The sequence below is a fragment of the Myotis yumanensis genome, unplaced genomic scaffold, assembly GCF_028538775.1.
Source record: "Myotis yumanensis isolate MYYU_CA2020_CCGP unplaced genomic scaffold, mMyoYum1.0.hap1 SCAF_23, whole genome shotgun sequence".
Lineage (NCBI taxonomy): Eukaryota > Metazoa > Chordata > Mammalia > Chiroptera > Vespertilionidae > Myotis > Myotis yumanensis.
In genome coordinates this window covers 12,553,503-12,568,627 of record NW_027223774.1, presented here as the reverse complement: position 1 = coordinate 12,568,627, position 15,125 = coordinate 12,553,503, and the positions used below count along the sequence as shown (strand labels likewise).

Here is a 15,125-nt window from a genome sequence, read left to right as displayed (position 1 = left end):
GTTGGAATTGAGTGGCTATGATGAGGGTTCGAGTCAGTGACAGACAAGTCCAGCAGGATGTAGAAAAGGGATTGATGTTAGAGAGTAGATGGAAAGTTGTGTCGATGAGGGTGGGTATAGGAGGAGGTCCAGGGTTCGTAAATAGAGAGTGGCTCTAGAGGATTTCCCATCCCAGACAGTAGAATTGATGACTCCCTCATCATTCCATGTCCATTTCACCTGAAAATATTAAAAAACCTGAGCAAAATTGGAGGGTCCCTTGCCAGGTAAGAGCCTGTGAGGAATGATGGGTCATCCGGTCCTGGATGGTGTCGCAGAATCTTCTTCGGGGATGGTGGGAGGCACTCGGTGAGCCTGAGAGAGGTAGGTATTGCAGTGAATGTGGGAGGAAATGTTAGAATGTGCTGTTATCCAAGGGAAAATGGAAGGAGCAGTGGAAGCCAGGGACCTGGAGGCTGGAGAAAAGGCAGGGGAGGGAGGGAGCAGGTCACGCAGCCTGTTCCCAGGCCTCTAGCCGCTTGGATTTTAAAGTTGCCGCATTTTTCCTTTGGGAAGGGTGTAGGGGGATGGGGCGAGAAGGTGCTGAGGTCAGAGCAGTTTTCAGTTCAGAGGAGGGGACAGTTGTGGAAGAGATAAGGTGTTCACAGCGAAGACTGAGTAGGCAACTGTGGTCTGGAACAACTGGGCCCCATAAGGGGACGCATGGCAGTGGAGGATTGGCGTCCCTGTAAAGGGAGGGGGCCAGGAATGGAAGGAGCAAGGACGCTGGAGAGCTCCTAGTGAGCTGCAGAGTGGCCGCTAGGATGGTGAGGATGTCTCGTCTTAACAGGGGCACGGGGTATGAAGGCATGACTAGGAATGAGTGGGTTATAAGGCTATCATCAAGGAGGCAGGGAAGGGGTCCGGTGGCCAGCAGGCAGGTGGTTTTGCCGTCAATACCCATGACCAAGATCTTGGAAGGATAAAGTGGCCCTAAAAAGGAGGGCAGGACAGAGAAGGTAGCTCCCGTGTCGACCAGGAAGGTGACCTGTTGCCTTCAGTGCAGCCCTGGGCTCGGCGAGGGTGGTTGGAGGCTGTCGAGGCTGGGCATCTTCAGTCTTCAGCCAGTCCCAGCATGGCCAGCGGCGGGTCATGACCTGGAAGGGCGGCCCCTCCACAGTGGGGTGCAGAGGGCCCGCCACCTTTCCAGGGGCAGTCACTTTTCCAGTGGCAGCTTTGACCTCATGCTGGGCAGGGCTTGGTTGGAGCCCGGGGGCCGGGGGCACTGCTTTGCCCAGTGGCCTTCATTTCCGAATTTGAAGGATTGTCCGGTGGCGTTCCTTTCATTGCACCCCCACCGCTCACAGCCCCCTTAGGGCCATGGCGGCTGCCGTCAACCACAGGGCCAGGACCAAGTTTGCAGGTCAACCTTCTGTGGAAGGCAGGCCTCCCATTTGACTGTGCCTGCTCCTCCCGGGCATTAACCTTAAAGGCTGTGTTCACTAAATCTCGGACTGGGGTCTGAGGGCTAAATGGAAGAGGCTGTTTTGGAGCTAATGTTCTCAGGATTTGGGCTCTCAGGGATAGGGGAGAAGGTGGCTGCTGGTGGAGAGTCTGAAGAGAGTGTTTTTCAATTTGAGGAAGGTCAGAGTGAGAGAGAATGGCTACCTGGATAAAACCATTCCCAGCTGCAACCTCTCGCAAAGGGAACCGGCTGGCCACCTGTGAATTTAAATTGCTGTCAGTCATGGGGGCAGAGATTCGGCAGAGTGCACAGAGGAAGGCGTGCGGCTAGAACTTACTGAGGGTACTGACTTCGGCAGGGCTGTAAGGGAAGGGGAGAGCGCAGGAGAGGTGGCCTGGGTGGGCATGGGCGAGGTACCGGAATTCTTTGATGAACGCGGTGGGGTTGGCGAGAAGGACACCAGCCGCTTCTCAATTGCGTTTGAAAGTTGCAACCTCCCAGGGGAGGGGCAGAGGGGAGGAGGGACAGAAGGAATGTGGAGCCTGCGGACGCAAGTGTACCGACTGGGGAAGCAGGCAGGGGTGGGGGCGGAGTTGGCATCAGGCGACCTGAGTTTCCGGCTCCAGTGGTAGCAGCTGTGGCTGTGGTGGTAGCCGTGGATCCAGCGAGTGGACGGAAGAGGGAAGGCGGGATCAGTAGGTCGGTGGAAGGTGTGGCTGGAGGAGGGTCTGGCAGGGAGGGAAGAGGGGAGAGGGTGTGGACGGACAGGGGCACGAGGCCGGCGGGAGAACGGGCGGCTCTCACGGGGGGAGTTCGGGGGAGTTCTCCGGTGAAGGGGGTGGGACGATGCAGGGACGATGCGTTGCCGTCGCTGCCCCACACACACAGCATATGAACCCACCCCCACTTACACCGCATACACTGTGGGTTTGGCCACAGCCTGGGGAAAGGAGGGAAGATGGAGTGAGGAGAGATGGGGGAAGGAACTTTCAGGGAAGGGATGGGGACACAGACCGGGTGGAGAGAGAGAGAGTGAGAGAGAGAGAGAGACTTGGGCACATTTCCCAGTTCGCTGGCAGAAATTACTGAGATAGGTGCGGACGGTAAAGTCAGCGTCCCATTTTCATACTGAGGCCATGCTACGTTACAGAAAAAGGATGCAGGTCCGGGGCAGGCCCAGCGTTTAGCCAGATCGGTGAGCCGGCACCCTAGAGGTGTGCTCAGGTCAGGTTTGGAATTTGGATTCCCCCCGTGCTTGATCCCCATGGCCTGTAGCAGGGCGAAAGGCTGGCGTCCCAGCAGTTTAACCCACACTACGGACGGACGGTTGAATCAAGGGATGTAGGGACGTCTCCACTACTTCCTGAGGTCCGAAGGAGCCTTCCTGGAAGGGTCCGGAGAGGCAATCTCTGACCCAGCTGCATTTTACAGACAGAGAGACCGGCCGGTGAGCAGCCATGTGGGACCGGGCATGGGGCGGAATGGGACCCACTGCTGATGTTGCCAAACTGGGAAAAGGCTGCCGAGCTGAAGAAATGAGGTCCTGATGGGTCCAGAGCCACGAGGAGAGAGAGGCGGGCACCCCGAGCTGTGGAGGGATGGCCAAATGAAGTGCTGGCGCCACCCAGGTTTCGAGGCACCAAATGTTAGGTTAGGTGGCTCAGGAGGCGGCATAAGAAATAAAGAGTCGAGTGAATTAGAAAAGAAAAGAAAAGAAAAGAGAAGAAAAGAAAAGAAAAGAAAAGAAAAGGAAAGGTTTATTGCGTCCCCGGGAGACCCACGTAACCCAAAGACAGGGCACGTGGACTCACGCCAACAGGGAGGGGGGCGCTTTTTTTATACTGTGGTTGGGTGAGGGGCGGGGACATGAGCTGAGGTATTCAGCTGAGGAAGTTTCAGCTGCAGGGGGGTCAGCAAGGTATTCAGGAAGGATTCAGTATCTGTGTGGGGGTCGTGTTGATCCAGGGAGAAGCCAGTATCTGTGTCTGGCACTCTGATCTGTTAGAAATGCCAGGGGGAGTTCATTATCTCGTCACACATCTGCATGTATCTGATCCTGGGCTCTCTCCGACCTAACAGGAAGGAGTAATTCCTTTTCAAAAGGAATTATTAAACTATGCACTCCATAATCATTCTGTGACAAAGGAAGTTAGTTTTATCTTTCAAAGACGGTGGGAAAATGGTTAAGGGACAGGAATCAATGTAAGGAAGGGTAAGCATTAGCAAGGTCCTCGAGGTGGGAAGAAACAGAACCACAGTACTGGTGGCTATAATAGCCCTGAACAATACAATTCCCTAAAAACGTAACCAAGAATTGGCAGTTTGTTAACTGTACAGAAGGAAGGATGAGTAAATTATGAGTTAATATCCTGAAGTTTCTTCCTGAAGAGAGAATTACTGGCTGTCTCAGATTTGGCAGCCAAGGGACCTGTTGTTAGCCGAATGAAACGAATCCATTGTATCCCAGTGAAATGGAAGCCGGACATCATTCTCAGTCAGAAGTCAATTTGTGCTTCTCCAGGATAGCCTGCCACAAAGGAAAGGTACATACAATACTTTTAGTGACTGTCTTTGGGGAAGTCATTTAACCTATTTGGTCTTCAGCTTTCACATCACTAAAATAATACTCTCATAGGAACTGAGAAGATTGGATTCAATAAAATGTCTATGAATTTTAGATCCAAAAGTCTTCCGTGATGTTAATCTTCCTTTCTAACATTCCTTCCAGGTGTAATATCAGTTACTCATTTCAGATTCTTGCTTCTAAGTTACTTGGAGCCTTCCTAGTTCATGCTTTACCCTCGCCCATATTAACAACCTAAACGTGGAAAATTTGACTTTACTCTTCTTAGGACTTCTATAGCATTATTTATATTCATCATAAACTGGGTAATCACAAGTATGTTTGCCTGGTACAGTTCTGGTTTTCACTCATTGTCTTAGCATGATTAAGATTACCCTAATCATAATTTACTTTGTAGATTAAAATGTGTGGGAGCAGAGTGTTTGCATCTTATATAATAAAAGCCTAATATGCTAAGTGTCCGGTTGACTGGTTGGCCGTTCAACCAAGCAAAGTGTAATATGCTAATGATATGCTAAGGCCGCTCCACCGCTTGCTATGACATGCACTGACCACCAGGGGGCAGATGCTCCGACCAGTAGGTTAGCTTGCTGCTGGGGTCCGGCTGATAGGGACTGAGTGAGATGAGCCAAACACACCCTGGAGCCCTCAGGTGATCCCTCCCCAGCTGGCCAACCTCCTGTGTTCCTCCCCAGTCCCCATTGTGCACTGGTGGGGTCCATTGGCCTGGCCTTCACCCTCCTGCAATCTGGGACCCCTCAGGGGTTGTCGGAGAGCTGGTTTCACCCCACAGCAGAACAACTGGTGGCAGACGCTCAATGCAGGAATTGCCCCCTGGTGGTCAGTGTGCTCCCACAGGGGGAGCACGGCTCAGCCAGAAGCTGGGCTCATGGCTGGCGAGTGCAGTGGTGGTGGTGGGAGCCTCTCCCACCGGCTCTGTGGCAGTGCTAAGGATGCCTGACTGTTGGCTTAGGCCCACTCCTCGAGGATGTCAGTCAGACATCCCCTAAAGGCTCCCAGACTGCAAGAGGGCACAGGCCAGGCCCCGCCCCGAGTGTAGGAATTTCGTGCACCAGGCCTCTAGTTGTATATAATAGCCAAAATCCTTCCCTTCATAAGGTAGCATCCGATATTATACAAAGTGTGGTCTTTTCATCACATCCGTTATGCAATCTCTCCAATCCTCTGTCAAGCGCTTACATGTCAAAATGTAACCAATGTGCACTGCACCTTGTAAAGGAAAGATAAGGTCTAAAGTGTTCAGAAAGAGCGCAGGTTAGAGAAGGAGCTGATTATTAAATAAAGAAGAATCAGCATGTGATAACGGTTAACATCTGGGAAAGAAACTGAAAACAAGAAACTTAACAATTCAGTTGTCCTCTCTGAAGACAAGAAGGTCCTAGACAATAGGTGGCAAAGGCCTGCGGTGAGCTATAAGGGGTCAATGGGAGATAAAAGAGGACATAGGTAATACTTTCAACAATAAAGATTTAAAAAAAAATTCTTAACAGATAGCCTGGTGCAGACAATACTTTCCTTCCTACAGGAAGGGAAAAGGCTGAGATGTTAAGGGGTCATCTGTGGCACTAAATCTTTTCAGCTGAAGCTGAGGTCTTAAGAGAAATAAATGTGCTTTCATTTCTAAAGTCTTCATGCTTTCTGGGGGGGGGGGGGGTGGAGAACAAGCACCCACTGAGTTCATCCCACAAGAAGCCACAACTTTATTAATGACAGAAACAGTACACATTTCGAACCACGTTGCAGTAACTCTTTTGAAGCACACAAAACAGGGTCCTCCTTTTTAGGTGCTTACACTGTTAATTCCGTAATAGCATTTACAGTCCCATGACTGTTGTTCTTCAGGGCTCCGACCGCCTTTGCTCTTGACACATTTGCTTGTGACATGACCAATACTTATGTCCTTAACTTCCACACCTGTTTCGTCAGCCCCTTCCTCTTCACGCTCCTCTTGTACAGTTGGAGCCTGTGTGTTTTCTTGAATGTTTGAGACAGCTTCACCTTGAACTTTGAATTTCTCGGCAGCTGCTAGCTGTGCTTGCTGAGATAAATCCTCGATCTTGGCTTCCCCCAAACTATGTAGGTATCTGAAGCAGGGCTCTTGTAGACATCTGGCTTTGTGATGACAAAGAGGATGTTCTTAGATTTCCGTATGGTGACCCTGGTAACCCCTGTAACCTGTCGAAGACCCAGTTTGGACACAGACTTCCGTGCCTTCTTTCCACTCCGGCTCTGTTTGGCTTCACTGACTGGTTCTTCATTGATTTCAGCCGCCGCCTCCAGCTGGGCTTGTTGTGTGGTTGCCTGTGTGGAATCTTGTTCCTCGAGCTCTGGTACCGATTCATCACTGTCAGGTTCTGTTCCAGACCCTGTCTCAGCCTGGGGCTGTGGCAACTCTTGCTCTGTAGCAGGGACAGTTTCTGTGGCTTCACCGGATAGGGCCGATGGGGGCCAGCAGGCTGAGGAAGAACTGTAGGAGGGTCCCAGGGCATGTCCTGCCCCTCTCGCCCAGTCCCATTGGCCAGACCCCAGCAGCAAGCTAACCTACCAATCAGAGCATCTGCCCCCTGGTGGTCAGTGTCCGCCATAGCAACTGGTCGAGTGGTCGACCATTCGGACACTTAGCATATGATGCTTTTATTATCTGGGATGGGCATGAAGTGATAACTCTTTGTAACTTTAATTGGCATTTTTATTTTTATGAACACTCAGGAGAATGAGTATTTTTCTGTTTGCTGTCCATTTGGATTTGCCATTTGGATTTGTCAATTGCCTGTTCATCTTCCTTGTCCATTTTAAAAATAAATTGGGGTGTTTGCTGTTGTTATCAATTTGGAAAACGGAGAAAAGAATGCCATAACTGGTATTGCTGAGTTATTGGATATGTACATTTTGTGTCTCAGTTATTTTTAAAAGCGTGAAAGATAACGTACATACAGAACAGTATTCAGATGTACTTTTTGTAGAGTTAATAGAACAAATTTATAGAGTTAATAGAATTAGTAGAGTGGAGAGCTCTATTAATTTTCACATTGTGAACACACCATGTATCCAGCACCCAGAGCTACATTTATTAATAGATATTGCCAAATACCACTTCAAAAAAGTGTTCGTATTTCTTTTCCACAGCCACGTGATCAGTTTTAAAATGCTTTACCAACCCAGGGAATGGTATCTTATTAGTGTTTTATCTGCATCTTCTTGAACATCAGAGAGGGTTTCATCTTTTTACACATTTATGACTGCAGCATCTTCTGCAAACTGTTAATCTTTTAAAAATATTTTTATTGATTTCAGAGAGGAAGGGAAAGGGAGAGAGAGAAACATCTATGATGAGAGAGAATCATTGATTGACTGCCTCCTGCATGTCCCCTGCTGGGGATCGAGGCCACAACCCGGGCATGTACCTTTGACTGGAATTGAACCAGGATACTTCATTCTGCAGGCCGTGGCTCTATTCACTGAGCCAAACCGGCTAGGGCTGTTCATCTTTTCAAATCATTTTTCTGTTGGGTTTTTTATTTTACACTTTCTGTGTTTCCTATAAGGCCTTAAGAAATCTCTCCACACCAAGATGATAAATCTTTGTCTATTTTTAAAAAATATTGTTTGGTTTTTCTTTTGTGTTACTTTTACACCTTTACTTTGGCTAGCATTTATAATTGTATATGGTGTGAGGTAGGGATCTAACTTTGTTTCCAAATGGCTGATCATTTGTCCCAACACCATTTATTAAATAGTTAGACTTGGTTTTAAATTTTATTTTATTTATTTTAATTATTATTTTTTAAAAATTCTCACCCCAGTATATTTTTCCATTGATTTTTTTTAAAGATAGAGTAGAAGAAAGAGGGAAGGACAGAGAGAAACATTGATGTGAGAAAAACACATCGATTAGTTGCCTTCTGCACATGCTCTGACCAGGGCCCAGGCCTTGGAGGAGCCTGCAACCAAGGTATGTGCCCTTGACCAGAATTGAACCCGGGACCCTTTGGTCTGCAGGCCGACGCTCTACCCACTGAGCCAAACTGGCTAGAGAAGACCTGGTTTTAACTTTTAGCTCTACCACTTATTAGCTGGATGACCTCAGGCAACTGGTTAGCATTTGACATAATTGACCACTTCCTTCTAGAAATACTCTCTTCCCTTAGCTTCGGTGTCATAAGACTGTCTTGATTTTCCTTCTGCTTCTCTGGCTGGTCTTTTGTTCTCCCTTTCACTCATTCTTCTCTGTTTGTTATACTTTCCCTGCCAGGTGATCTTATCCAGGCAATGGCTTCAGCCACCACTGAAATGCAGTTAACTTCCAGGTTTTTATGTCCAGCCTAGAACTTTCAACTGAATTCTGGATCTGTGTGTTCACCCGTGTACTTGACATCTCCACTTGGATGTCCCAGAGGAACTTCAAATGTAAGATTACCGAAATGGCTCATGAGTTATTCTTCCAAAATGAATCCTCTTTCAGGAGTCCCTATCTAAGGGAATTATAAGATCACCCTCCAGTTACAAAAGCCTTTACCAACCTCTATTCTCTTCTCTCTTGTTTCTTGAACTCAAAACAATGGCCAGTACGTAGCAGGTGCTCAATAAATACCAAATGATTAAATGAATATTCAGTTCACCTCTAAGTCATGTTGCTGTTGCCTCCTAAATCTTTTACGAATTAGACTTCTTTTGTCTGTTTCCACTATCTTCACCCTGGTCTTGTCACCATCTCCTAGCACCTGGAGTTTGCGCCCACCTGCTCAGTGACCTCCCAGCATGCACCCTGGCCCCTGTGAGGCCAAAGCTCAGATCTGATCACGTCTTTCCTGAAGGTCACCTTCAGAAATGAGTCACATTTAAAAAATATATTTTATTGATTTTTAAATATATTTTATCGAGTTTTTACAGAGAGGAAGGGAGAGGAATAAAGAGTCAGAAACATTGATGAGAGAGAAATATAGGTCAGCTGCCTCCTGCACACGTACCCGCAACCAAGGTACATGCCCTTGACTGGAATCAAACCTGGGACCCTTGAGTCCGCAGGCCGACGCTCTATCCACTGAGCCAAACCAGTCAGGGAATGAATCACATTTTTCTGTGGCGTCTCATGACTCTCAGGAAGGGTCCCAAGCTCCTCACCATGGCTGCCTTCACCGCCTCACCTCGCTCACTCCCTCTTCCTGCGTCCTCCAGCCACATGCCTTACTGGCTGCCCTTGAAGATGCTTTGACTGCCCTGCCCCTGAGGGGACTTTTGTACACACGGTGCACAGTTTCAAACAGAGGAAGCTTGTGAAATCCAGGAACTTTATATCTTAGCCTTAAGGTTACAAAACATTCAGCTAGTCTTTTGTAAATACTTGCACGGTCAGGTTCCTTCATGATACTAAGACTGTAATTATTAGCCAGGGGTAGCGGTGAAGTCTTCCCTTGTTGGAATTTTATCTAGTCTGCATCTTATCAGCCTAAAATTGTGGCACGCACTTGTGAGCGTTTACTGAAACGTTAGTCATTGGGCAATTGTTCTATTGCCTTTAATCTTGGGATTTTCTAGTAGGAAGTTAAATTATATTTACTCCCTTCATGCTTTAGGAAGTTAACATTTTAAATATTTAACTTATCTACTGCCTTTATTTGGTCGTGTTACAGTTAAATCAGCCGGTATAAAAACTCACCAGGTTCTCTTGCAGTTAGCAAACAACATGTGTTTTCTTTGTTGTATCGACAATGATAGAAATAAGATTAAATGGTGATTATAGCAAGGGCAAGTGTAAAACACTATGCAGAATGTTAATTTTTTCCCTTGACGTTCCCAAGCCTGGAATGCTCACCCTGCTTACTTTCCTTACCCCGGCCTAATTGTCACTGACTATTCTTTCCCTGTCACCTCTGAGAAGGTGACAAGTCCCTTATTTGCTTTCCCTACATGGTTTCTGCTTTTTATTCATATTTATTGTTACTGTGGTTATTAACTTACCTGTACAATCCTTTGATTAATTTCGGTCTCTCCTACTGTACAGTAAGGGCTATAAGTAGGGTCATGGTATACTTTATTGTCCAAACAGTGACACTTGAGAGCAAAAGAGGGAGCTCTTACTTATTCTGGGTCAATAGGTGTACCTGGACCGTCCCAACTAACCCAGGATGGGTAATTTCCCCGTTTAAAGACAAAGAAGGGGCTATCATGTCCCCCCTCTCCCTTCCTCATTACATCTCCTGTTCCTAGCACATAGTTGGAGACAAATACCTGTGAGTATCACCTACTAAGCCACCCTTAGTTTCTCCATCTGTGAAATGGACTTAAGGACAGCCCGTCCCTCACAGGGCAGTTGTAGGCTTCGGGCTGCCCTCGTAAGCATGTTCCTGGACAAGCGTACAGATGGAGGGCTCCGCACCCTATTGCTAAGTACGTAAAAGTTAGAATCAAGCTAATGGCAGCTGAACACAATGCACCTGCAAAAAGGCAAAGCAGAAAGATGGGTGCAGAGCAACTGTCCACACCCAATGACTGTGGATGAGGCACTTTCAAAAGGGATTTCCTTTTCCGCTGGAGGCCGTGGTGCACTCTGGGGGGCTGGTGGGAGGAGGGGAGCAGGCAGCCTTCTCCCACAGTTGTTGACGAGGCCCTCTTTTGGTCATTTGGGAAACTCCCATGGTAAATGCCATTTTTCCTTCTTCTCTATGGGGGAGGGGGGGACTGCTCCCTTTCGCTCCTGTCTGGGGTCTCCTGCCTTCCCTCCGGCTAATGCCTCTGTTCACTAGGTGTGCTCAGCCACCCTGCAGGCCGCGTCCTAGGAAGTTCCTCATAGGAACCGAGGCAGGAAGACTCCGTTGGAACCTGGAATGCCTTGGAACTTTTTTGTTTTGTTAACTCTCACTGGAGGATATTTTTCCTCTGACTTTTAGAGTGAGTGGAAGAGGAGAGACGGAGAGGGAGAGAGAAACATCAATGTGAGAGAGATACATTGAATTGTTGTCTTCTGCAAGGAAGCCAGGGATTGAGCCTGCAACCCAGGTACGTGCCCTTGACCAGGAATCAAACCCCTGACCCTTCGGTCCACGGGCCAATGCTCTAACCACTGTGCACACTGGCCAGGGTAGAATTCCTGGAGGCTTCTGGAGAGCAGGCTCCTGGCTCCCAACTTGCAGCCCACCCCTCTCCTTTTCCAAATCCCCTTCCCCATCTCATCATGTGGCCTCCTGTGCACCCCACTCGCCTGCCCCAGATCTGTCTACAGCCCCTGAAATAGGGGCCCCCTTGGGTTTAGGGGCACACACCTGTCCCCCTTGCATCACTGACTCAGGGAAAAGGCCACGCAGGTTCTGGGAGGAGGCTAGGGGCTGCCTGTTCGGGGAATTCTGGGGTCTTGAGGCCCAGAGCATGTCCAGAGCAAGGGACCCATTTTGCTTCTGGGGATCCCTCGTCCTGTGGGGGTGACTCAGGCCTGAGTCTAAGGGCAGGATGGATGCTAATTCCTTTCCACACAACTTACTGACCACCTACTGTGTGCTCCGCCTCCCTGTTGAAGGTGCTGTGAACAAAACAGAAGTTCTTGCATCCACATGTGGGGAAATAATATCTACTAAAAATATCTACTTATTGCACATGGTTGCCTATTAGCCTGGTGCCTGGCAGGTAAAGATGGCCAGGGAGCATCATCAGCTGTGACCTTGGGATTGGTCCTTGCGCTGGGGAGAGGTTGTAGCATCCTTCTTTGCTGTTGCCTCATCTGGCCGCCAGAGGGCGAGCGGTGTTTGCTCTCTAATAACAGTAGGAAGCAACTTAGAGCCAAGAGTATGGAAGATCACACAGCACTTTGGTCCCTCAGATCTATCTGAGTCTATAGCACCATTAGCCAGGGGCGGGGGAGGGAGAGAGCGAGAGGCTATTGCAGGCAGAGGGATCAGGGTGAGCAAGCCATGGAGGAGAGAAGAGGCAGGGCAGTGTTGTGGAACCATAAGAAACTCGATGTCGCTGGGGTGTAAGGGACCAGGGTGTGTGGGAAGCCAGGTCTGCAGAATTTCTGGGACTTGTCTGGCACAGAGAGTCTAAACTTCATGCTGTGGGCACTGGGGAGCCATGGAAGAGCATATAAGGATGGGAGTGATGTGAGCCACTTTGCATTTAAAAAATATATATTTTTATTGATTTCAGAGAGGAAGGGAGAGGGAGAGAGAGAAACATCAATGATGAGAAAGAATCATTGATTGGCTGCCTCCTGCATGCCCCACACTGGGGATCAAGCCCACAACCCCGGCATGTGCCCTGACCGGGAATTGAACCGTGATGTTCTGGTTCATAGGTTGATGCTCAATCTCTGAGCCACACCGGCCAGGCACCACTTTGCATTTTTGAGAGATCATTCTGGGGAGCGGAGGGAGATGCAGTGGGAGATACACACTCTTCGAGGGCACCTATGACCACGAAAGCTCTGGAAGCCAGTTTTCAACCAGGAGGCAAGTCATGATTAGTGTGCTCCAGGCTCCAGAAGCAGAGAAGATGCAGAAGAAACCAAGTCTATATAGTATTGCTGAGCCCCTGGAGGTAACCTCTCCTAAGACCAGACCTCTTGCCAAATTCTTGTGCCCTTTGACTCTTCATAAATAGACCGATTTTTACCTGTTTCTTGTGTCAACCTCCCAATTGGTCAGGAGGTTGTCTTTACTGTATCTTTGAAAGGCTGTGTAATATAATGGTTGTGGTAGGGTCCCCCAAAGATAATCTCTGGAACCTGTGAATGTTACTTTATATCAAAAACATCACTACTACTACCACCACCACCACCACCACCACCACCATCATCCCCTGGCAGGGTCTTTGCAGGTGTGATGAAGTTAAGGGTCTTGAGATAGGGAGGTTAACTTGGATTACCCAGGTGGGCCCTAAGTACAGTCGTATATATGTCCTTATAAGAGGAAAGCAGAGGGACGTTAGACCACAGACAGAAGAGAGGGTGACGTGAAGGCAGAGGCAGCGGTTAGAGTGATGCAACCACAGGTTAGAGACCAGCATCCACGGGAACCTGGAAGAGGCTTGGAACGAATTCTCTCCCAGAGCCTTCAGTGAGCGCTTGGCTCTGCTGGCACCTTGATTTCAGACTCCTGGGCTCCAGAACTGCAAATTTCTGTTGTTTTTAAACCACTAAGGTTGTGGTAATCAAATTAAAATGCTGTAAGCTGCCCTGACCAGTTTGGCTCAATGGATAGAGCGTTGGCCTGTGGACTGAAAGGTCCCAGGTTCGATTCTGGTCAAGGGCATGTACCTTGGTTGCAGGCTGTCCCCAGTAGGGGGTGTGTAGGAGGCAGCTGATTGATGTTTCTCTCTCATCGATGTTTCTAACTCTCTATCCCTCTCCCTTCCTCTCTGTAAAAAATCAATAAAATATATTTAAAAAATACTGCAAGTTTAAGACTAAACCATGTCAGGCCGGGTTAAAAAGAAAAGAAGTGCACCCACACGTATTTGGCAAGTTACATAATGTAAATATCTAGCTTTTTTTAAAAAAAAATCTTTCTTTTTTATATTTTATTGATTTTTTTACAGAGAGGAAGGGAGAGGGATAGAGTTAGAAACATCGATGAGAGAGAAACATCCATCAGCTGCCTCCGGCACACCCCCCACCGGGGATGTGCCTGCAACCAAGGTACATGCCCTTGACCGGAATCGAACCTGGGACCCTTGAGTCCACAGGCCGATGCTCTATCCACTGAGCTAAACCGGTTAGGGCAATATCTAGCTTTTTTATGCTGTGTGAGGTGAGAGTCCAACTTCATTCTTTTGCAATTGTCCCAGGACCATTTGTGGAAGAGACCTATCCTTCTCCCATTGAATGATGGTGGCGCCCTTATACACAATCAGTTGGCCATAGATTCATGGGTTTATTTCTGGACTCTGAAGTCTACCCCATTGGTCCTTATATCTATCTTTATGCCAGTACCCTGTTTTCTTACTCACCATTCTTGCTCCTTCCTTTACAAAAATAGAGCTCAGCCCTGACCGGTTTGGCTCAGTGGATAGAGCATCGGCCTGTGGACTGAAGGGTCCAAGGTTCGATTCCAGTCAAGGGCATGTGCCTTGGTTGCGGGCACATCCCCTGTGGGGGGTGTGCAGGAGGCAGCTGTTAGATGTTTCTCTCTCATGGATGTTTCTAGCTCTCTATCCCTCTCCCTTCCTCTCTGTAAAAAATCAATAAAATATATATTTTTAAAAAAGCTCAGCATTTGAATTCAAGAAGTACTCATGTGGTTGTTGCACTAGAAACAAATTTAATTCATTTGGGGATCCAAAAAATCAATAAGTATATAGATTAAAACTGAAGTTATGGCCCTAGCTGGTTTGGCTCAGTGTATAGAGCGTTGGCCTGTGGACTGAAAGGTCCCAGGTTCGATTCCGGTCAAGGGCACGTACCTTGGTTGCGGGGTGTCCCCAGTGGGGGGTGTGCAGGAGGCAGCTGATTGATGTTTCTCTCTCATCGATGTTTCTAACTCTCTATCCCTCTCCCTTCCTTTCTGTAAAAGATCAATAAAAACATAAAAAAACCCCAAACCCGAAGTTATGTATACATTAAGGAAAATAGAAGGTTCTCACTGGAAACAAGTCTGTAAGATAAAATTAAGTTTTGAAATCAAGGTGTGTGTGAGCCCTCTAACGTTGGTCTTTTTTTTTTTTATTAGTCTCTTATAATTCTATATGAATTTCATAATCAGCTTGTCCATTTTTGCAAAAGGCTGTTGGTATTTGGATAGAGATTATATTGAACCTGTAGGTCACCTTGGGGAATATCATCATCTTCACACTATTAAGTCTTCCAATCCACGAACATGACTTTAATGTCTTTCAGCAATGTTTCGTGCTTTGCAGTGTATTGTTCTTCAACACATTTTGTTAAATTTATTCCTAAGTGTGTAAATGGAATTGTTTTTTCTTTAATCTTTATTGTTCAGATTATTACAGATGTCCCTCTTCCCCCCCCCATTGCTCCCCTCCACCCAGTTCCCACCCCACCCCAGGCCCTCGCCACCCCTCTGTCTGCGTCCATAGGTACTGCATACCTGCATATAAGATCTTTGTCCAATCTCTTCCCACACCCTCCCC

General features: G+C 47.8%; 1 pseudogene; it reads right to left on the bottom strand.

Annotated features, from left to right (window-relative positions):
- Nucleotides 1-5,837: 5,837 nt before the first annotated feature.
- LOC138999824 (nascent polypeptide-associated complex subunit alpha pseudogene) lies at nucleotides 5,838-9,230 on the bottom strand (annotated as a pseudogene).
- Nucleotides 9,231-15,125: the final 5,895 nt, after the last annotated feature.